This window comes from Pan paniscus, chromosome 5 (assembly GCF_029289425.2).
Source record: "Pan paniscus chromosome 5, NHGRI_mPanPan1-v2.0_pri, whole genome shotgun sequence".
Lineage (NCBI taxonomy): Eukaryota > Metazoa > Chordata > Mammalia > Primates > Hominidae > Pan > Pan paniscus.
In genome coordinates this window covers 72437746-72460772 of record NC_073254.2, presented here as the reverse complement: position 1 = coordinate 72460772, position 23027 = coordinate 72437746, and the positions used below count along the sequence as shown (strand labels likewise).

Genomic DNA, 23027 nt, shown 5'->3' with positions numbered 1-23027 from the left:
TTTAGGGCAGTTCTGTTGTCTCTGGCTGTTTTGTTCATTTAATTGGCACCTACAAGTCTCTTTGAACATTAAAATAAAATAAAGATTGTGGAGGAATAGAATACAAACACATAGTAAGGTGAGATTTGCATAACAGAGTATAGTAAACGATTTGTGCCTGATTCTTTTTGCATTCTCTTTGAATCATTTTTAGCCTTTATTCTAAGTCCCCAATTATTGTCATCCTTTTCCCAACAAGATTGTTTCTCTCCGCCACGGACATTCTGGTCAGGGTCTCTGCTTAACCATCTTGACCTCCTGAACACTCTGTTTGTCTTGATAACCTGATTTATGCTCAAATGATGCTCTTCCATAGGACGGCTTCCTGCTTTGCTCAAAGAGCATTCAATTTTTCAAGCTGTTTAGGGCTCTTTCCTCACCCAGGGTCTATTTGAAACCTTAGAGGGAAGGCTATTCTTTCCAGGAAGAGAACCCTGCTGGGTTCTAACCTCAATCTGTAAATCCACTGGGGTAACTGGGGTTAGCTCAGTTACTCCAGAGCTTGCTCTCTGAGAACTGGATGGTGCTGCTACTTCCCATAAAGGCTGAATAAAAAGAGGCATCTGCAGGCAGGAGAAAGCGCTATGGTCATTGCTGGAAGATTCCTTCTGACCATTAGCTATCTCTCTGACCTGGTGTGAGAAGGGTGACAAAAATCGGAGACTTGAAAACAGGCCAAAAAAAAAAAAAAAAAGGATTCAAAAGAATTTTAAAAGAATCATGCACAAGTTCTTAATTAGATTCTTTTATCCAAATCCATTTTGTCTGGAAAATAATACCTTACTACGTATCTGTATTCTATTCCTCCATAATCTATTTTATTTTATTTTAATGTTCACAAGAAGCTGGATGCTAGCTACCAAATGAGCAAATCAGCCACGATAACAGAACTGCACTAAAATCTCTCATCAGATATTGATACAGTCAAGACCCTCATGAGTGCCTATGATACAAATTCAGTGTGAGAGGCCAGCTTTCCGCAAGGAGAAGGCAACCAAAGCGGTAGCTAATACTGAGCAGTTCCTATTGCCCAGATCCATTTCTAGGTGCTGAGATCCAGCCAGAGAATCCCAGAGTCCTCATTTTTCATATGAAGAAACATGTGAGTGATTCACCACCCCAATCCTCATGTATCATCAGTTTTCAAACAAAGCCAAGTAGCCTTCTGTGCAAAAAGCTCTCCTAACCCCCAGTTGCCTTGATAGGTAAAAGTATTCTTATGACAGTGCTAGAAAAACACGGGCACAAGTGTTCCGGCAAGATGACTAGAAGGCAAGGCTAAAGTTGTCAAGGTGACAAAGTCCCTGATTGTCCTCTTGAAAGCTGAACGTGCCACCTCATGTGTATATGTGTATGTGTGGATGCATATGTGTATGTTGTGTGTACACACCTACACATATATCTACAAATGCATGTGTGTATGCATGCATGTGTGTACACGTGCATGCACACATGTATCTGTATACATGTATTATGTACACAGTATGCATGTGTACATGTATGTCTGTGCATGTGTAGATGTATACATGCATGTACACATGCATCTACATATGCATGTGTATGCCTAAATGTGTGTACACGTGCATGCATATGTGCACTATACATGTGTACATGTGTGTGTTTGTACACGTGTATCTGCACATGCATACGTACACACATGCATGTACATGTGAATACACACGTGTATGTATACATGTATGTACACCTGTGTGCACATGCATCTACATATGTGTATAACTATATGTATGTGTGTGTACCCAGGTGTACATGCATCTGCGGGTATGCATTTGTGTACACATATGTCTGCACATGCATGCCTGCAGGCATGGATGCGTGTGTGTGTGTGCATGCATGCATGTGTATCCATGTATGTGTGTACACAGAATGTTTGTATGTTTGTGTGTAGGTATTCGTGTATGCATAAATGTGCACATGCATGTTTGCATGCATTTGTTTACACGTGTACGTGTGTATGCATGTGTATACACGTGTTTACACGTGTACATGTGTGTATGCATGTGTGTATACACGTGTATACACATGTACGTTTGTGTGCATGTGTATGCACATGTATGCATGTGTACATGTATACATTGTGCTCATGTGTGCCTACATGTATGTATATATTGTACATGCATTGTGTGTATGCACATATGTATGTGCACGTGTGTGCATGTATGTACATGCATGTATGCACACGTTATTTATGTGTGTGCATGCATGTATTTGCATACATGTGTGTGCACATGTGTGCACGCATGCGTGTAGGCATGTGTGTGGATGTGCACACGTATGTATGGACACGTGTATTCTTGCATGCACGTGTACATGTATGTGTGCACACAGGCATGTGTAGGGATGTATGTATGTTGTATACATGTATGTGTGTATATATGTATGTATGCACACAAAATCTGTTTGTATGTACACCTAGATCTGTATTAGTCAGGGTTCTCTTGAAGGACAGAACTAACAGGATAGATGTGTATATGAAGCAGAGCTCATTAAGAAGTATTGACTCACACAATCGGAAGTTGAAGTCCCACAATAGGCTGTCTGCAAGCTGAAGAGCAGGGAAGCCAGTCCGAGTCCCAAAACCTCAAAAGTAGGGAAGCTGACAGTGCAGCCTTTAGTCTGTGGCCAAAGGCTCAAGAACCCCTGGCAAACCACGGGTGTCAAGAGTCCAAAAGCCGAAGAACTTGGAGTCCAATGTTTGAGGGCAGGGAGCATCCAGCATGGGAGAAAGATGGAGGCCAGAAGACTCAGCAAGTCTTCCTTTTCCAAACTCTTCTGAGTGTATGTATGTATACATGCATGCATGTATACATGTATGTTTTCAATATTTATACACATGGAATCATTTAGTATGAGATCTGGCTTCTTTGATATCAACTTTTCATTATGTTTTTAAATTCCATCTATGTTGTTGGATGACCACTTGCCTGATACTGTTCATTGCAATACAGACTTCCACGTATGAACACATCACAGTTTGTATAACCATATTGCCATTGATAGCTATTACATTATATCTATCCTTCAGTTATTACAAATGATGCCACTCTAAACATTCCTGAATGTGTATCCTGGTACACGTAAGCATGCATTTTCTATGCAAAAATGAGTGGAATTGAAACCATCTTTGCAAAAATTATGACAGTGAGAAAAATCTAACATAGCTGACTATCTTGCTTCTAACTTCACAAACTGTCCTTGTTCATTCCTGGGCATAGGCCAAGCTAACTATGGAGGAATTCATAGTTTAATTTTAAAACAAAGATGATAATAGCTGCTTCCCAAAAGTAACCCCTCCCTGCTAAGGGACTGAAACTACCTTTGTAAAACTAACAAATTAGGCATAAGGTTAAAATTATGGTTCAGGAATAATGTAGCTGGAAGTCACAAGATTGTAGCCTCCTCAGTTGCTCCTATAGATAACATCACTACTGTAAAGCCTAAGATTGGTGCTTGATGTATTTTTTAGACCCTGTATTTTGATGGACCAGCTGATGTCACCTGGACAGGTAACCCATTAAAAAACAAACAAACAAACAAAAAGCCGCCAGCCTGACCAACATGGGGAAACCCCATCTCTACTAAAAACATAAAAATTAGCCAGGCATGGTGGTGTGCGTCCGTAATCCCAGCTACTCAGGAGGCTGAGGCAGGAGAATCGCTTGAACCCAGGAGGTGGAGGTTGCAGTGAGCCGAGATCACACCATTGCCTGGGTGACAGAGTGAGACTCCGTCTCAAAAAAACAAAAAAACAAAAAGCAAACAAACAAAAAAAAACTGGCTCAGCTGGTCTCATGAACCCCTGATCCAGGAACTGACTCAGTGCAAGAAGACAGCTTTGACCCTTTATGATTTCATCCCTTACCCAACAAATTAGCATTCCCCAGTCCCTACCCCCTGTCCACCAAACTATCCTTGAAAAACTCTGGCCTCCAAATTCTCAGGGAGGTGGATTTGAGCATTATCTTTCATCCTTCCACTTGGCTGGCCCTGCAATTATTAAACTCTTTCTTTGCTGCAAAACCTGCTGTTCTCAATGCATTGGCTTTTCTGCGCGGCAGACAAGAAGAACCTGTCAAGTGATTACAGAATTGCTGGTAAGAAAAGTGTATCTTCAACTAGATACTGCCACACTCTTTTCCAAATTTACTGCATTCACTTGCACTTGCAGTAGCTGTATATTAGTGTTTTTCTTGCTCTACTTAGTTGAAGTCACTGTAATGTTTCTCATTGTGATTACTATGCATGTTCTCGAACCATATCCCTGTTTATTTCATTTTAATCTATTGATTGTATTTAAATGTATACTCTGTATTGTAGCCTCTGAAGTTATCTTAAAAACACAGCTTTTTTTTTTTTTTTTGTGGTGCCACTGTTTACAACCCTTCAAGCACTTCCTAATGTTGTCTTAAAAGTCAAAGCTTCTTAGACTTTCATGTTTGGTCTGATATGGTTTGGCTGTGTCCCCACCCAAATCTCATCTTGAACTGTAGTTCCGACAACCCCCATGTCTCAGGAGGGACCCTGTGGGAGGTAATTTAATCATGGGGGTCAGTTACCCTCATGCTGTTCTCATGATAATGAGTTCTCACTAAATCTGATGGTTTTATAAGGGGCTTTTTCTCCTTTTGCTTGGCACTTCTCCTTGCTGCCACCATGTGAAGAAGGGCATGGTTGCTTCCCCTTCTGCCATGATTCTAACTTTCCTGAGGCCTCCCTAGCCATCCTGAACTGGGAGTCAATTAAACCTCTTTCAAGTTACCCAGTCTCAGATATGTCTTTATTAACAGCATGAGAATAGACTTACACAGGTCCAATGCTTAACTCTCAAATTTTATATCCCTCTCCTCCTACATTTGAACTCATACTGAACTATTTTTAACTTCACCCTAAAAATGAAATTTGTATGTCTCAGTTTAATCACAGTCCTGTGAATTAATGACTCCAATCCTCTCTTCCCTTAACTTTCACAAAGATAACTACTACACATTCTTCAAAAACCTATTTATGACATCCATTGTCTATAAAGCTTTCCCCAGCCTGAAGCCTATGTTAGATTTCCTTACTGTGAGGTCCATGCAACTGTCCATAGTGCTTTCCAGGCTGTATTGCCATGTTTCCATATGGAAATTCCTTCCTGGCATTTCTTGGGAAATTTATAATTTTCCAAATCATGACAAAAATCAGTCAAGAAAGAAGGAAAATGGGGAAAGTATAATTAAAATTCTGCATAGGCAGAATAATGTCCCCCTCCAAGATATTCGTATTTTAATCCTCAGAACCTGTGAATCTATTACTTTGCATGGGAACAATGACTTTGCAAATGTGATTAAAGTTAGGAGTTTGAGCTAGAGAGATTATCCTGGATTATCCAGGTGAGCCTAATTTAATCACATGAATCCTTAAAAGTAAACAACCTCTCTCTGCCATTTCAGAGAGCAATTAAATGACAGAGGATTAGAACGAAGTGACATGAGAAGGAACTGACTATTTGAATGTGTGTGGCACTTCCCGTTTTGTGCTCTCTCCTGTCACTATGTACCTTGCTTTCTCTTTGCCTTCCGCCATGATTGTAACCTTCCTGAGTCCTCTCCAGCCATGAACTATGAGTCAATTAAAACTTCTTTCTTTTATAAGTTACCCAGTCTCAGGTAGTTCTTCATAGCAATGTGAAAATGGACTAATACAGAAAACTGGTACCAGGAAAGTGTGGCAGTGCCACAAAGATACCTGAAAATGTGGAAGTGACTTTGGAACTGGGTAACGGGCAGAAGTTGGGAGAGTTTGGAGGGCTCAGAAGAAGACGGGAAGATATGGGAAAGTTTGGAACTTCCTAGAGACTTGTTGAATAGTTTTGATCAAAATGTTGATAGTGATATGGACAATAAAGTCCCGGCTGAGGTAGTCCCAGATAGAGATGAGGAACTTATTGTGAACTGTAGTAAAGGTCACTCTTTCTATGCTTTAGCAAAGAGACTGGTGACATTTTGCCCCTCTCCTAGAGATCTGTTAAATTTTGTACTTGAGAGAGATAAGTTAGGGCATCTGGCAGAAGAAATTTGTAAGCAGAAAGGCATTCAAGATTTGACCGGGTGGTTTCTTTTTCTTTTCCTTTTTTTTTTTTTTTTGAGATGGAGTCTCGCTCTGTCACCCAGACTGGAGTGCAGTGGTGTGATTTTCGCTCACTGCAACCTCTACCTCCCAGGTTCAAGCGATTCTCCTGCCTCAGCCTCTCAAGTAGCTGGGATTACAGGCATGCACCACCACGCCCTGACCTGGCAGTTTCTAAAAGTGTACAGTCACATGCATTCACAAACAGATGGTTTGAAATTGGAATTTATGTTTAAAAGGAAAGAAGACATTAAAAGTTTGGAAAATTTGCAACTTGTCCATGTGGTTAAAAAAATAAAAACCCACTTTCTGGGGAGAAATTCAGGCTGGTGCATAAATTTGCATAAATCAAGAGGATCCTGATGTTAATCTCCAAGAAAGTGAGGAAAAAGTCCCCAGGGCATTTCAGAGACCTTCACGGCAGCACCTCCCATCACAGTCCTAAAGGCCTAGAAGGGAAAAATTGTTTCTTGGGTTGGGCCCAGGTCCTCGGTCCTCTGTGCAGCCTTGGGACGTGAAGACCTGTGTCCCAGCAGCTCCAGCTCCAGCCATGGCTCAGGCCACTGCTTCAGAGGGTGCAAGCCCCAAGCCTTGGCAGCTTCCACATACTGCTGGGCCTGCAGGTGTGCAGAAGACAAGAATTGAGGTTTAGGAACCTCCACCTAGATTTCAGATAATATAGGGAAGTGCCTGGATATCCAGGGAGAAGTGTGCTGCAGGAATGGAGCTGTCATGGAAACCTCTGTGAGGGCAGTGCACAGGAGAAATGTGGGGTTGGAGCCCTCACACAGAGTTCCTACTGGGGCACTGCCTAGTGGAGCTGTGAGAAGAAGGCCACAGTCCTATAGAACCCAGAATGATAAATTCACCGATAGCTCGCCCTGGCTGCCTGGAAAAGATGTTGGCACTCGATGCCAATCCATGAAAGCAATCAAAGGGGCTGTATCTTGCAGACACACAAGAGTAGAATTGCCTAAGGCCTTGAGAGCCCACTTGTTGCATCAGCATTCCCTGGATGTGAGACATGGAGTCAAAGGAGATTACTTCAGAGCTTTGAGACTTAATGACAGTCCTGCTGGGTTTTGGATTTGGATGGGGCCCATAGCCCCTTTGTTTTGACCAATTTCTCCCTTTTGGAACAGGAGTATTTACCCAATGCCTGTAACCCCATTGTAACTAATCTGTTTTTGATTTTACAGGCTCATAGGTGGAAGGGACTTGTTTGTCTCAGAAAGACTTTGGACTGGACTTTTGGTTTAATGCTGGAATGAGTTAAGACTTTGGGGAACTCTTGGGAAGGCATGATTGGCTTTGAAAAGTGAAAAGAACATGATATTTTAAAGGGGCCAGGGGCAGAACACTATGGTTTGGCTCTGCGTCCCTGCCCAAATCTTATCTCAAATTGTAATTCTAACATGTTGGGGGAGGGGCCTGGTGGGAGGTCACTGAATCATGGGGGCACACTTCCCCTTTTCTGTTCTTGTGATAGTGAGTGAGTTCTCATAAAATCTGGTGGCACTTCCCCCTTCACATTCTTTCTCTCCTGCCACCATATAAGATGTGTCTTGCTTCCCCTTTGTCTTTTGCCATGATTGTACCTTTCCTGAGGCCTCTCCAGCCTCAGGAACTGTGTGTCAATTAAACCTCTTTTCTTTACAAATTACCCAGTCTCAGGTAGTTCTTTATAGCAGTGTGTAAAAGGACTAATACAAAGACATTATGCTAAGTGAAATAAGCCAGGCACAGAGAGACAAATACCATATGTTCTCACTTTTATGTGGACTCTATAATAGTTGAATTCTAGAAGTAGAGAACAGAATAGTTACCAGAGATTTAGGAGTGAGAGGAATGAAGAGATATTGTTGAAAGAGTGCAATGTTTCTGTGAGACAGGAGAAATAAATGGTAATTATTAGAGGCGATGGGTATGAACTTGATTTAGTCATTCCAAATTGGATGCATATTTTAAAGCATAACTCTATACCCCATAAATGTAAGTGATTATAATCTGTCAATATTCAATATAATATATATACACATATATGTAATTATATACAGATACCTATAATATATAGAAAATGCATCTACTGAAACTGAATGAACCTTTATTTAAACTGGAAGCTGTAAAATTGATCAATATAAATATATATAATGATATATAAAGGTTATAGTGGGCCTATTGGGTCTTCTAATAACAACCTCTATATTTCTCCCCACTAAATAATGAGTATTAATCAGACTGCCTAATGGAATAATTTTAGTCCGATCAATTATTTTCTTCAGCATCTAATTTTCTCATATTCCATAATGTCTTGTTTTCATGCATAACATTTTTTTCCTTCATGACCATTAGACTAAATTTTAGTTATTTTATGTGCACTTGTTCCAAGCACATTTTCTTAAATATCTGTTCCTTATCTATTGATTTCTATGGAAATTTTTATTTTCCTCCAAGATGGCATCTGGGAGTTCATATGATTGGACTATTTTTATCCTCATTGCTGTTTGTCTTCATTTGTCTTTTTCTCTGATCACTATTATATATGTATATACACACACACATACATACATACATAAACATATATATGCATATATATTTCCCAGCATTTAATACATTTAATATCCCTTAGTGGATAGGGATGACAACTTACAAATTTAAATACTTTTTTTTATAAAAGAGTCATTTTTTTCTATTGAATTTAAGCTAAAACATGATCCCTCAGTTCTGTAGGCCATTGCACTTTCAATATAGCATTATTAAATCCAAATCATTACATAGCAATAAGCAAATAACTACACCCATAAGAAGAATGCCCATATAATTGAGCAAAAGAACACTTTGCCCTGGAGCCTGTGCTTTCAAGGGCTCCACTATGGTCCTCTCTCTGGCCACATTCCTCCCCAAAGTACAAGGAGTTTACCAGGTCCAAGGGGATGAGGTTAGTTGGAGGTGATGCTGCTCACCCCCACCTACCACCTTTTAGATCATGCTGTAGAACATAAAGACTTAGAATTCTGTCTTCAAAGGGTTTTGAGACTGCTTCCAGCGTCCATGGTCCTCTCCACCAGTTCTGTCTTTCATGGTGAACCACGTATACAGAATGCACAACTAGAGGCCCTGTGGGCCAATGGGAAGCTTTTTGCTGGAGCTACAGTGGTAGACTGAGTTTCAACATATCAACAGAGGTACCCAAAATGTATACACAGAAGGCCTCTCATGGTGTGAGACCAGGTCAGGGCACCGGCTCTCTCTATGTCGTCATATTCTGTGCTGGATGTTGACGGCCCAAGAATTCTAGTTCCAAACCTGAATTTCATTGAGAAGGTATATGTGTCAAAGTGAGAGAACACAGCATACTTTATTTAACAGTTTGTTAACTTGATTTATAACTTTTAAATATGCAAACATACACTATATAGGTTTTGATTATTATTCTTGCCCTAGGCCTTAAGAATGTTAAGTTTAAGACAACTGAATATTTTATTAGATATAAGAATGCAACCACATATACTCAAAAACATAAATGTCAAACTAGTAGTCCCTACTTCTAAAATATAATGAAATATTCCATTTAACATTATATTTAGAGTGGATCCCTTATGGAATCATGACATCTTTGCTGATTTAGTTACAGTGGAACTAAGTATTATGCCTGAAATCAACACTTTATTTTTCAAAACTCCCAAGATATAGTGTGTGACAGATATGTCTTCCACTTATTTTTTTAACCTAGGCTTTATTAATAAGACAAATTATTAGTCACAAATAAAACCTTAAAAATACAGTTCAGCCTTATTTACAACTATTTAGTTGTTTACCTAAAATATCCTACATTATACACACACAGGCGCACACACACATATTTCTAATAGAAACTATAAGAAGCAGCCTCGACAAATCAAGAGGACATTATGTTACGTAAAATAAGCTAAGAACAGAAAGTTAAACACTGCATGTTCTCACTCATATGTGGAAACTAAAAAAAAGTTGATCTCAGAGGAGGAAAAAGTAGAATGGAATATACGAGACAGGGAAGGGTGGGATGAGAGAAGGATAAAGAGAGATTTGTCAAGGGATACAAAATTACAGCTAGAAACAAATAAGTTCTAGTGTTCTATAGCATTGTGGGATGACCGTAGTTGACAATAATATATAGTTTCAAATTGCTAGAAGGGGTAAACTGAATGTTCCCATCACAAAGAAATAATAAATTTTGACATGATGGATATGTGAATTACACGAATCTCTTAACTATTCATTGTATGTATCGAAATATCACTACATACCCCATAAATATGTACAATTATCACATGTCAATTTAAAAAATATAATACTTAAGAAAAAATAGAAAACATTAAATAACGGTGATAGTAGATTTGCCCTCTCAAATATTAAAACATTCGATAAATTTACATAGTTAAAAGAGAGGGTAAATATAGAAAAATAATAAAAGTTGTGATGAATTCTTGGTGATAACTTGACAGTGCTACTTTGAATATTAAGAATAGTGTAGCTGGCTGGGTGCAGTGGCTCATGCCTGTAATCCCAGCACTTTGGGAGGCTGAGGTGGGTGGATCACCTGAGGTCGGGAGTTTAAGACCAGCCTGACGAACATGGAGAAACCTGTCTCTACTAAAAATACAAAATTAGCTGGGCGTGTTGACAGATGCCTGTAACCCAAGCTACTTGAGAGGCTGAGGCAGGACAATCACTTGAACCCAGGAGGCGGAGGTTACGGTGAGCTGAGATTGTGCCACTGCACTCCAGCCTGGGCAACAGAGGGAGACTCCATTTCAACAACAATAACAACAACAACAACAACAACAACAAAATATATATATATATATAGTGTAGCAGAACCAAAATTTAACAGGTGCAAACCTTTAAATAAGTGTATCCTCTCTAAATGATTTGAACTTGCTTATGGATAATCAAGGTCATAATGTTTGGGACATAAATGCCTGCATACTTATACCAAAATATATCAGCAGTTACAATTAAAATGATCTTACATATTATTTGTCATATCAGGACTATTACTATTACTATAATTACTATTTTTATTATGCTGAAGGTATATGATAAATTTTGAGATGTGATTGATGGATGCTTAGGTTTGAAGAAGCAAAATTAGAGAAAGAGCTTAAAGGTGTCTCTGATATCTTCCTTTCTCCCTGGATATGGGCTCTGTAACTACTACATTCAAATATAATCTGGAATATCTAAGGTCCTTTCTTCACAATCTTCCACAAGGGACTGAGAATCATAATGAGACACATTAATGAAGCCTAGTTATCATCTGATAATACTGTCATTAACATTTATTATCACATAATTAGATTGTGCATTAGCCATTTCTCAGAGCCACTTTAAAAGGAAAAAAAAATACGAGGACATATATGAGAACAAACACTGTAAGGAGTGCCTGTATAGTGATAATGTTTCAGAGTGAATGAGACATTTTATCACCTGGCATATTAACAGTGTGAAAGGACAGGGATCATATCAACCTCTCCCCTTCTTCTCTCTATCCTTTACATATTAGTTACTTGTTAAATCTTCTACCTTCTCAAACTGGAGCAATTATCTTAGCAATGACAGTTTTAGTGATGGGAGCAAATCATAATAGCTGTGGGTAATTGTTAGAAAGAAATGACTATAAATCATGCTGCTATAAAGACACATGCACACGTATGTTTATTGCGGCATTATTCACAATAGCAAAGACTTGGAACCAACCCAAATGTCCAACAATGATTGACTGGATTAAGAAAATGTGGCACATATATACCATGGAATACTATGCAGCCATAAAAAATGATGAGTTCATGTCCTTTGTAGGGACATGGATGAAATTGGAAATCATCATTCTCAGTAAACTATCGCAAGAACAAAAAACCAAACACCGCATATTCTCACTCATAGGTGGGAACTGAACAATGAGATCACATGGACACAGGAAGGGGAATATCACACTCTGGGGACTGTGGTGGGGTGGGGGGAGGGGGGAGGGATAGCACTGGCAGATATATCTAATGCTAGATGACGAGTTAGTGGGTGCAGCGCACCAGCATGGCACATGTATACATATGTAACTAACCTGCACAATGTGCACATGTACCCTAAAACTTAAAGTATAATTTAAAAAAAAAAGCTCTGAACTTTATAGGTCATGATATCTCTGTAGCTTGTGGGTTTAGCTGCATTTTGAAAAAGATAACTGTGTCTCCCTTAGCATATTCCTTTTTCCTATTTTTTTCTTGTAAGTTTACAAAGGTCAGATGCCAGTATGATCTAGAATAAGAGGTTTTGTGGCTGACTTTGAAAGGTTACTTTAGAGAAAAATCTCATGAAGCAGCAGTACTCCAAAGTGCTGCGGGGAATGTGGCTAAAATCTTGTTACATCCTAATGGAGCTTCTAACACATTAGACATATAGAGCATCAGATTCCAGAATGTGTCTGAGGGATTTAGTCTCTAGTTACTAAAAGGAAACGAAGAGGCATCTCAAGGTTAGAGTTACACTGACGAGGTCATGTTCATGGGACATCAAAGCAATGTGGAAATCAATTCTACCATCATAGCAAAGCCTGAAGTGCCTGTTTAATGATTAATTAGAATAATAATTGAAATGCAACATAATTATGATAAAGAAGGAAATGCCAGAGGCTTCTTTTCTCTATGGACTACAATACCATAGTGAATTGGGCCTTTCAAAATCCAGAAACTTTTTATTGGCTGTTTGTTTCACGAAAGCAGAAATACTCCAGGATGTGTTTTCAGTAATTAAGGTAATCTTTATAATACATATTTTTCTTTAGCCCAGCTGACTATCCAAATGAGTGAGTGTTTGGTGACTAATGTAAATATCTGTATGAACTATTCCAGATATTTTAGCTGTGAATGACTTGATGATAATTATAATAGAAGCAAAATGAGTGTTCCTCATTTTAATGTGACCTAATAACACCATATCATTTAAGACAATATTTATTTTTTAGTATAATATGAACTGGTCCTAATTCTGAGGTATGCTCATACCTTAGAGTATCAACACTAGAGAGTTATTACAATTAATGACTGGCTTTCTATTGTGTTACAGCCAGTTAAATTTTTTTTTTTCAAAATTCTCTTCTGCAAGTCATTTCTGAGGTCTTCTTGCAAACCATTTGCACAGTCATAACATCTATACAAGTATTTGCTTATTACCTTGGCCAGAAAAATCTCTTTTCAAGGCTGCTTCACAGGGTTTCTTGAGTATGCATGAGTCAACACACATGTTCATAGAGGAGAAGATTGTGCTGATTTGCTCTACACCAACGTTCTGTTAAAGGTGGAACCAAGTCACTTCTGTCACTGATCAGAGCACCGCTTATAACCAAATAAAATAAAAATAAAAAATTTAAAATACTTAGCCTAGACCTGACTGCAATATCTAACAAAACTTTCCTGGAGGCTTAAGTATTAAGCGAAGTACAATACAGAAAGTGACTTCCTTGAAGAGATCCTTCACATCCCTTGTAAGTTGGATTCCTAGGTATTTTACTCTCTTCGTAGCAATTGTGAATGGGAGTTCACTCATGATTTGGCTCTCTGTTTGTCTGTTATTGGTGTATAGGAATGCTTGTGATATTTGCATACTGATTTTGTATCCTGAGATTTTGCTGAAGTTGCTTATCAACTTAAGGAGATTTTGGGCTGAGATGATGAGGTTTTCTAAATATACAACCATGTCATCTGCAAACAGGGACAATTTGCTTCCTCTTTTCCTAATTGAATACCCTTTATTTCTTTCTCTTGCCTGATTGCCCTGGCCAGAACTTCCAACACTATGTTAAATAGGAGTGGTGAGAGAGGGCATCCTTGTCTTGTGCCGGTTTTCAAAGGGAATGCTTCCAGTTTTTGCCCATTCAGTGTGATATTGCCTGTGGGTTTGTCACAAATAGCTCTTACTATTTTGAGTTACGTTCTATCAATAACCAAGTTTATTGAAAGTTTTTAGCATGAAGGGCTATTGAATTTTATTGAAGGCCTTTTCTGCATCTATTGAGATAATCGTGGTTTTTGTCATTGGTTCTGTTTATGTGATGGATTATGTTTATTGATTTGTGTATGTTGAACCAGCCTTGCATCCCAGGGATGAAGTCGATCTTATTGTGGTGGATAAGCTTTTTGATGTGCTGCTGGATTCAGTTTGCCAGTATTTTATTGAGGATTTTTGCATTGATGTTCATCAGGGATATTGGTCTAAAATTCTTTTTTTCTGTTGCGTCTCTGCCAGGCTTTGGTATCAGGATGAGGTTGGCCTCATAAAATGAGCTAGGGAGGAGTCCCTCTTTTTCTATTGATTGGAATAGTTTCAGAAGGAATGGTAACAGCTCCTCTTTGTACCTCTGGTAGAATTCAGCTGTGAATCTGTCTGGTCCTGGACTTTTTTTGGTTGGTAGGCTCAAAATACCAATGACTTTCTTCACAGGATTGGAAAAAACTACTTTAAAGTTCATATGAAACCAAAAAGGAGCCTGCATTGCCAAGACAATCCTAAGCAAAAACAAAACAAAACAAACAAACAAAAAACAAAGCTGGAGGCATCATGCTACCCAACTTTAAACTATACTACAAGGCTGCGGTAAACAAAACAGCATGGTACTGGTTCCAAAACAGAGATATAGATCAATGGAACAGAACAGAGCCCTCAGAAATCATACTACACATCTACAACCATCTGATCTTTGACAAACCTGACAAAAACAAGAAATAGGGAAAGGATTCCCTATTTAATAAATGGTGCTGGGAAAACTAGCAACCCATGTGTAGAAAGCTGAAACTGGATCCCTTCCTTACACCTTATACAAAAATTAATTCAAGATGGATTAAAGACTTAAATCTTAGACCTAAAACCATAAAAATCCTAGAAGAAAACTTAGGCAATACCATTCAGGACATAGGCATGGGCAAGGACTTCATGACTAAAACACCAAAAGCAATGGCAACAAAAGCCAAAATTGACGAATGGGATCTAATTAAACTAAAGAGCTTCTGCATGGCAAAAGAAACTACCATCAGAGTGAACAGGTAACCTACAGAATGGGAGAACATTTTTGCAATCTACCCATCTGAAAAAGGGCTAATATACAGAATCTCCAATGAACACAAACCAATTTACAAGAAAAAAAACAAACAACCCCATCCAAAAGTGGGCAAAGGAAACGAACAGACACTTCTCAAAAGAAGACATTTATGCAGCCAACAGACACATGAAAAAATGCTCATCGTCACTAGTCATCAGAGAAATGCAAATCAAAACCACAATGAGATACCATCTCACACCAGTTAGAATGGCAATCATTAATAAGTCAGGAAACAACAGATGCTGGAAAGGATGTGGAGAAATAGGAACAATTTTACACTGTTGGTGGGAGTGTAAATTAGTTCAACCATGTGGAAGAGAGTGTGGCAATGCCTCAAGAATCTAGAACTAGAAATACCATTTGACTCAGCAATCACATTACTGGGTATATACTCAAAAGATTATAAATCATGCTACTATAAAGACACGTGCACACATACGTTTATTGCAACGCTATTCATTATAGCAAAGACTTGGAACCAACCCAGATGTCCATCAATGATAGACTGGATTAAGAAAATGTGGCACATAGACACCATGGAATACTATGCAGCCATAAAAAAGGATGAGTTCATGTCCTTTGCAGGGACATGGATGAAGCTGGAAGCCATGATTCTCAGCAAAGTATCACAAGGACAGAAAACCAAACACTGCATGTTCTCTCATAGGTGGGAATTGAACAAGGAGATCACTTGGACACAGGGTGGGGAACATCATAAACCAGGTCCTGTTGGGGGTGGGGGCCTGGGGGAGGGATAGCATTAGGAGAAATACCCAATGTAAATGACGAGTTGATGGGTGCAGCAAACCAACACGGCACAGGTATACCTATTTATCAAACTTCCACGTTGTGCACATGTACCCTAGAACTTAAAGTATAATTAAAAAAAAAAAAGTGACTTCCCCTAGTAACAAAGGTGATTACTTTCAGGGCCCAAAGGTCCAAGACAAATATCAGGATCCCTGAAAGTTTTCATATGTTCAAGGTCTACTTAATCACAATATATCAAAATTTTCTGGTTTTATTTTAACTTTAATGCCTTAGTTCACCAGATTCTTCATTTCTACATCCTGATTCCAAAAGCTTCAACAGTCATGAAAATGTCATCTTCCTTCAAATTCAAGGATTGTTACCACTCAAAAGTTAGACACAGCACACATATCCATTTATTTATGTGTGAAGTCCTCTCTCCTATCTGCTGTGGATCATTCAATCTCCAGGTCTCCCAGAGAATATCACAGTATTTTTTCAAAGTCTGAAATAATTCATCACAAAATACAAAACACTGTATGTGGGCAACCAGCAGTCTAGTCTAACTCCATTTGAAAACTTCAAATGATTTTCTAAGTCTCTGAAAGACAATCCTCTTAAAAGTATACTAAAATTCATGTGTTCAGATATACAGTGACTTTATGACTTTTGTTTTCACATGCACACACATATGAGTGCTCTCATACAGGAATAAATAAATTAATTTACATTTGTATAAACATAGTACTGTTCTGCTGGTTTTCTATTAAGTAAAGGAAGACTCCTAATAGAATGGATGCTTTCTTTGCTAGAAAAAGAATTCATGTGATATTGGCTGATTTGTGTTCCCCCCAATTCATATATTGAATCCCTAAATCTGAGTACCACAGAATGCAACCCATTTGGAGACAAGATATTTAAAGAAGCAATAAGTAAAAATTAGGTCAATAAGATGAGTTCTAATCCAATATATCTGGTGTCCTTTAAAAAAGAGATTAAGACAGACAGAGACACCAGACAAATGCACACACTAAGAGACAATCATGTGAACACACAGCAAGAAGGCAGCCATCTGCAAGCCAAGGAGAGGCCTCAGCAAAAACCAAACCCGCTGACACTTTGATGTCAGATTTCCCAACTCCAGAACTGTGGGAAAATACATTGCTGTTGTTTAAGCCATCCAGTCTCTTGTATTTTGTTGTGGCAGCCCTGGTAAAATAATACGTGGTGCTTAATAGATTTTGAATTAAAATTATCTTAACAAGCATAGTAATACTAACGTGAACATTATTTTTTTTCCACTTGGTACCTATTACCTTATGTACAGATAATAATATATACAACATATAAAATAATTACTCCATAAATTACAGAAAAATATCACTATCATTGACTCATGTACTTTAACATATGAGTGACTATATTGTAACTTTTTCTTATAGCTTAGATAGAAACTTGAAACCTAGAAAGGTTTGAGTATTTGTTTTTTTTTAATTTAAATTTAATTGAATTTCTGAAGTTCAAAGTGATGCTTCATATATGACATAATTAATCTCTCATTTGAATTCTATGATGTTGGCAGGGACAATTTTACTTTTCCCATCATGAATTTTTCTGGTGTGAATTTAAAATAAAATCACCGAAAGAAAAACTGAGAAAAAATTACCTACACAGCTGAATCTTTGAGATACACTAATCAATTTGATTTTATTTTATAGAGTGCCTTTTGTATTGAATAGTCACATTACATAATTTTTGAAAAAAATACTTTTTTTGAGCACTTCCTGTGTATAAAGTCTTATGCTAGTTACAACACAAGCATCATTGTTTTAAGCATCACAACACATGCATCATACCTGTGTCTTCCTAATTTACAGACAAAAGGTTCAGAAAATTAAATAATTTGCCTAAGATTGCAAAACTAGTAATCAACAAAACCAATGTTAGGGATTATTCAAATTCTAAACCAAGGCTTCTAAGTGTCACGCAATATTTTTAAGAAGGGTTAGCCTGAAGGAGGATTCCCAAATGATGAAGCTTAGACATATTGTATGTATCTAAGTATGTTTGTATATACATATTGTACACATTTCTATATATGAAGGTATTCATAATATATAAGCATATGTATACATATATTTGAATGTAAATATGTGTGTATATATACACATATGCATACATATATGTGTGCTTATATATACTTACACACACACACGGACTTATTTTTCTATGTAATCATGATACATTTTGGAGAAGTGTGGTAAGTTAAAAGTAAAATATTATAGAATATTAAAAAATAATTAAAAGTAAATTTAAGTATTTTACCCAATTTCTTTAAGCACATTAAAGTATACTTCATAAAAAACATAGCAAAATTTCATCACCCTATCCTCTCCTCTCAAAATTAGTAGAATCCCTAAATTACTCTTGAGATCTTCATAGATAGAGTAGGAAATAATGAACTTAACCACTTTAACCAATTAAAAGGAAAAATACAATCAATTCAACTATCATAGAAAATATCCTTTGATAAAGTTCTATACAGATCTTGGTATAAAATGTTTGGATTACTAGAAACAATATATATATTTTTTTACTTGACAAACTGCATCAACTAAAACTTAACATCGCTTCAGAAATAAAATGATATAACTAACCTCATTAAGTTAAAGAGTACAATAAACTGACCTAGAATCACTATTTCTCTCTGCATCATCTAGGAGATCCTAGGCACCCAAAATTAAAAGAAATTAGCAAGATCTGATTATCCAGTGATGTATTAGAGTCTGATGAAATGGGTTAACATTAATTAATGAAAAGAATATGTTTATCTGAAGTACCGTCTTATTTCTGGTCAGAAAATGAGCAAATCACGTAGGTGCTTACACTTGCTAAATTGGACACCACAGACCAAAGCTGGGACATAAATCTAGTAGAACAAAATGTCAATATTCATTATTGGTTATAGCTTAATATAGAAGTACAGACACCCACTGATTTTACTCTCTGCACCAGCACATCCTCAACAAAGAATTCAGGGCACACTGTCACACTGGAGGATATAGCCATTGAAGTTGTGAGCAATACCTATGACTCAGCGGAGAGTTGAAGATTTGAGGAGCTTTCTTTTGGGAGAACCAGAGCTATATGAAATGAAAGGAGAAATAAAAATGTCACTGCAGAAGGAAGAATTAGAATCTTTATTCTAGGATTGGCAGACTGTATCAGTAATTCATGAATATTGTTTGGGAGATGCGTGTGCTTCCAGTCTGAGCCAGCTGGGAAATCATCTGGGTTTTTCTAAAGAATACTGTCCCATTGCATGGATGAAATTGGAAACCATCATTCTCAGTAAACTATCGCAAGAACAAAAAGGCAAACACCGCATATTCTCACTCATAGGTGGGAATTGAACAATGAGATCACATGGACACAGGAAGGGGAATATCATACTCTGGGGACTGTGGTGGGGGGGGGAGGGGGGAGGGATAGCATTGGGAGATATACCTAATGCTAGATGACGAGTTAGTGGGTGCAGCGCACCAGCATGGCACATGTATACATATGTCCTAACCTGCACAATGTGCACATGTACCCTAAAACTTAAAGTATAATAAAAAAAATAAATAAATAAAAAATAAATAATAATAATAAAAAAAAAAAAGAATACTGTCCCATTGTCCTCAGAGTGAATCATGAGGACTCTGAGTTCTTAGAGAGGAAAGGAGATTAAACAGCATTAGGATGACATAAATTTTGTTTGAGAATATAGAAATATTATTAATTCCAAAGTTATTAACACTGTCCAATACATTAAGAATAAAACTTGTTCAATATGATAAATTATTGATAAATATTCGTATGAGAAATAAGTCAGACAACTAGAGATAATATATGTAGGTTGTTGTTTGTTGGTCAAAATTGTGAACACTTGTTAGGATGGATTACTTTATTTGGTGTTCTCAGGACATCCCTATGGGGATTAGAAAGTCTGCATTTTGAAGAGGTGGTAAAATTTAAAAAATTCTTCTTTCATGATAGATTTCTCACCTGCAGGGTATTAGCGAACGTGCTTTAGATTGGAAAGATGATACACACATGCATACACACACATGCTTTCAACTTCACAGACTCAAATGATTTCACAAACTCAAAATTTGTAGTACTCTAATAATGTTTTAGGAAAACTGCATTCTAAAGAAAACAAAACAAATAAATCAATATGTTGCTTGGGTCATAATTACAATGCTTCTCAATTATAAATTCCTGACCTCCATATATGTCCATTTTTGGTTAATGGACATAGACTCATAAAGGAATTATGTCACTTGTGTGCTGACTTGCTAGGACTGGCATGACAAAGTATCACAAAGTGAGTGGATTTAATAACAGAAATTTATTGTCTTTTAGTTCTAGAGGATAGAAGTCTAAGATGAATGTGTTGGCAGGGTTGGCTCCTTCTTCTGCTTTTTTTTTTTTTTTTTTAATTGAGTCTCACTCTGTCACCCAGGCTGGAGTGCAGTGGCGCGATCTTGGCTCACTGCAACCTTTGCCTCCCAGGTTTAAGCGATTCTCCTGCCTCAGCCTCCCAAGTAGCTGGGACTTCAGGCGCCTGCCACCAGGCCCGGCTAATTTTTTGTGTTTTTAATAAAGATGGGGTTTCACCGTGTTAGCCTGGATAGTCTCGATCTCCTGACCTCGTGATCTGTCTGCCTCAGCCTCCCAAAGTGCCAGGATTACAGGAGTGAGCCACCGCCCCGGGCCTGGGGTTGGCTCCTTCTAAGGGCTGTGAGGAAGAATCTGTTTCATGCTTTTCCCATTGTTTCTAGTGGTTTTCTGGCAATCTTTGCTGTTTCTCCACATCTTTGCCAACACTTGTGTTATCTCTTATCTTTTTTGATAGTAGCCATCATCTCAGGTATGAAGTGTTATCTCATTATGGTTTTGATTTGCATTACCCTGATGATGACTCAGACAAAAAAAAGACTAATATTGCAGAATCTCATTTATATGTGGAATCTTAAAAAGTTAAACTTATAGAAGTAGACAGCGGAATGGTGGTTACTAGGGGCATGGACATATAAAAAAGAGGGTGGGTCAGTCAAATGGTATAAATTGCAGTTATAACACCAAAAGCTCAGAGTGTCTGGGTGCTTTCTTGCATCTGAGTACTTTCCTGGTGGCCTGAGAGCATTTCAGATCTCCTAGTGCACCCAGAAGCCAACACAAGGATCTGGAGAATGGAACCACAAGCCAGTCTTGTTGTCCCAGGAATTCAGCATGCAGCTTGGGAGTGCCGAGCCAAGATCTGTGGCCATTACTCAAGCAGGGGAGGAGCCTACACTCAGAATAGGTGGGGATTGATGGGGTGGCACAGGAAATAGTTATGTCCCCCTTGACCGGGCCAGTTCAAAAGGTGTGTGGCTTATCCCCATAATACAGCATCTGCCCAAAGGAGCCCCACGGTCCAGAACATCTAATAAAAGAAACAGAGGCAGCTGGGTGCACTGGCTCATGCCTGTAATCCCAGCACTTTGGGAGGCCGAGGTGGGCAGATCACCTGAGGTCAGGAGTTCGATACCAGCCTAGCCAACATGTGAAACCCTGTCTCTACTAAAACCACAAAAAATTAGCTGAGCTTAGTGGTGCGCGCCTGTAGTTCCAGCTACTTGGGAGGCTGAGGCAGGAGAACTGCTTGAACCTGGGAGGCAGAGGTTGCAGTGAGCCGAGATTGTGCCACTGCACTCCAGCCTGGGTGACAGAGTGAGACTTCATCTCAAAAAAAAAAAGGAAAGAAAAGACACAGAGGCACAGTGCCAATGATGAGAGGAGCTCCCCCAAGGACCAGAAGTTGACCTGCTGAGGGGGTCACTTCTCTCCCTCTCACACTGCAGAGCATGGCTGCAAATGCAAGAAAAGACAAAGGAGCTGTGTGACTGAGTAAAGAGCCTATCTACTGTCATTACTCTTATGTCTCTTATGTGTCATTTAGTGGATCACAGCCCAAACTAAAACATCAAATATCTTTTGCTAATATACTTCCCCGTGAAACCAAGAGCAAGAACTCAGTCACAAATAAAGACCTTGTACGGAGGTCTGGCCCTCTGAAAACACCCAAAAAGAAAAGCCAACTGACCGTACTCAACTTAGTCACCTTTAAAAGAACACCAGCCCTCTCAGACGAGAAAGAATCAGCACAAGTACTCTGGCAATTTAAAAAGCCAGAGTGTGTACTTACTTCCAAAGGAGTCCACTAGCTCCCCGGTAATGGTTCTTAACCAGTCTGAAATGACTGAGAAGATGGACGTAGAATTTAGAATTTGTATAGCAAGAAAGCACATCAAGACTTAGGATAAAATTAAAACCCAATCCAAGGAATGCAAGGAATATAGTAAAATGATGGAAGGACTGAAAGATTAGTAACTTTTAAAAGAAAGAACCACACTGAAATTCTAGAGCTCAAAAATTCACTACAAGATATATAATCGGAAGTATTAACAGCAAAATGGACCAAGGTGAGGAAAGAATCTCAGAGCTCAGTAACTGGTCCTTTAAACCAGGCTTAATTAGACAAAAAATAAATACAAAATAAGTTTAAAATGAACAAAACCTTAGAGAAATATGGGATTCTATAAGGAGATCAAATATATGACTCATTGCAATTCCTGGGAGAAAAGAAGAAAGAATGAAAGACTTGTAAAATACACTTGAGGACATAGGCCATGAAAATTTTCTTAATCTTGCTAGTGAAATTGACTTGCAAATTCAAGAAATAGAGAGCATTCTGGCCAGATGCTGTAAAAGTCAACCATCCCCAAGGCTCAAAATTAGATTCACCAAGGTCAACACAAAAGGAAAAATCTTAAAGGCTGCCAGAAAGAAGAGTCAGGTCATATACATTATATACAGACAGAACCCCATCAGGCTGGCAATGGACCTCTCAGTAGAAGTTTTACAAACCAGAAGAGATTGGGCTTAGTTT

General features: G+C 38.3%; 1 long non-coding RNA gene across 1 annotated transcript; it reads right to left on the bottom strand.

Moving 5' to 3' along the window:
* Positions 1–8738: 8738 nt before the first annotated feature.
* Positions 8739–16718, bottom strand: LOC117980602 (uncharacterized). Its single transcript, XR_008625643.2, has 2 exons — positions 13374–16718; positions 8739–9471 (listed from the first exon to the last, which is right to left on the bottom strand). It is a non-coding gene; the product is annotated as an uncharacterized LOC117980602 (long non-coding RNA).
* Between the last annotated feature and the right edge of the window lie 6309 nt (positions 16719–23027).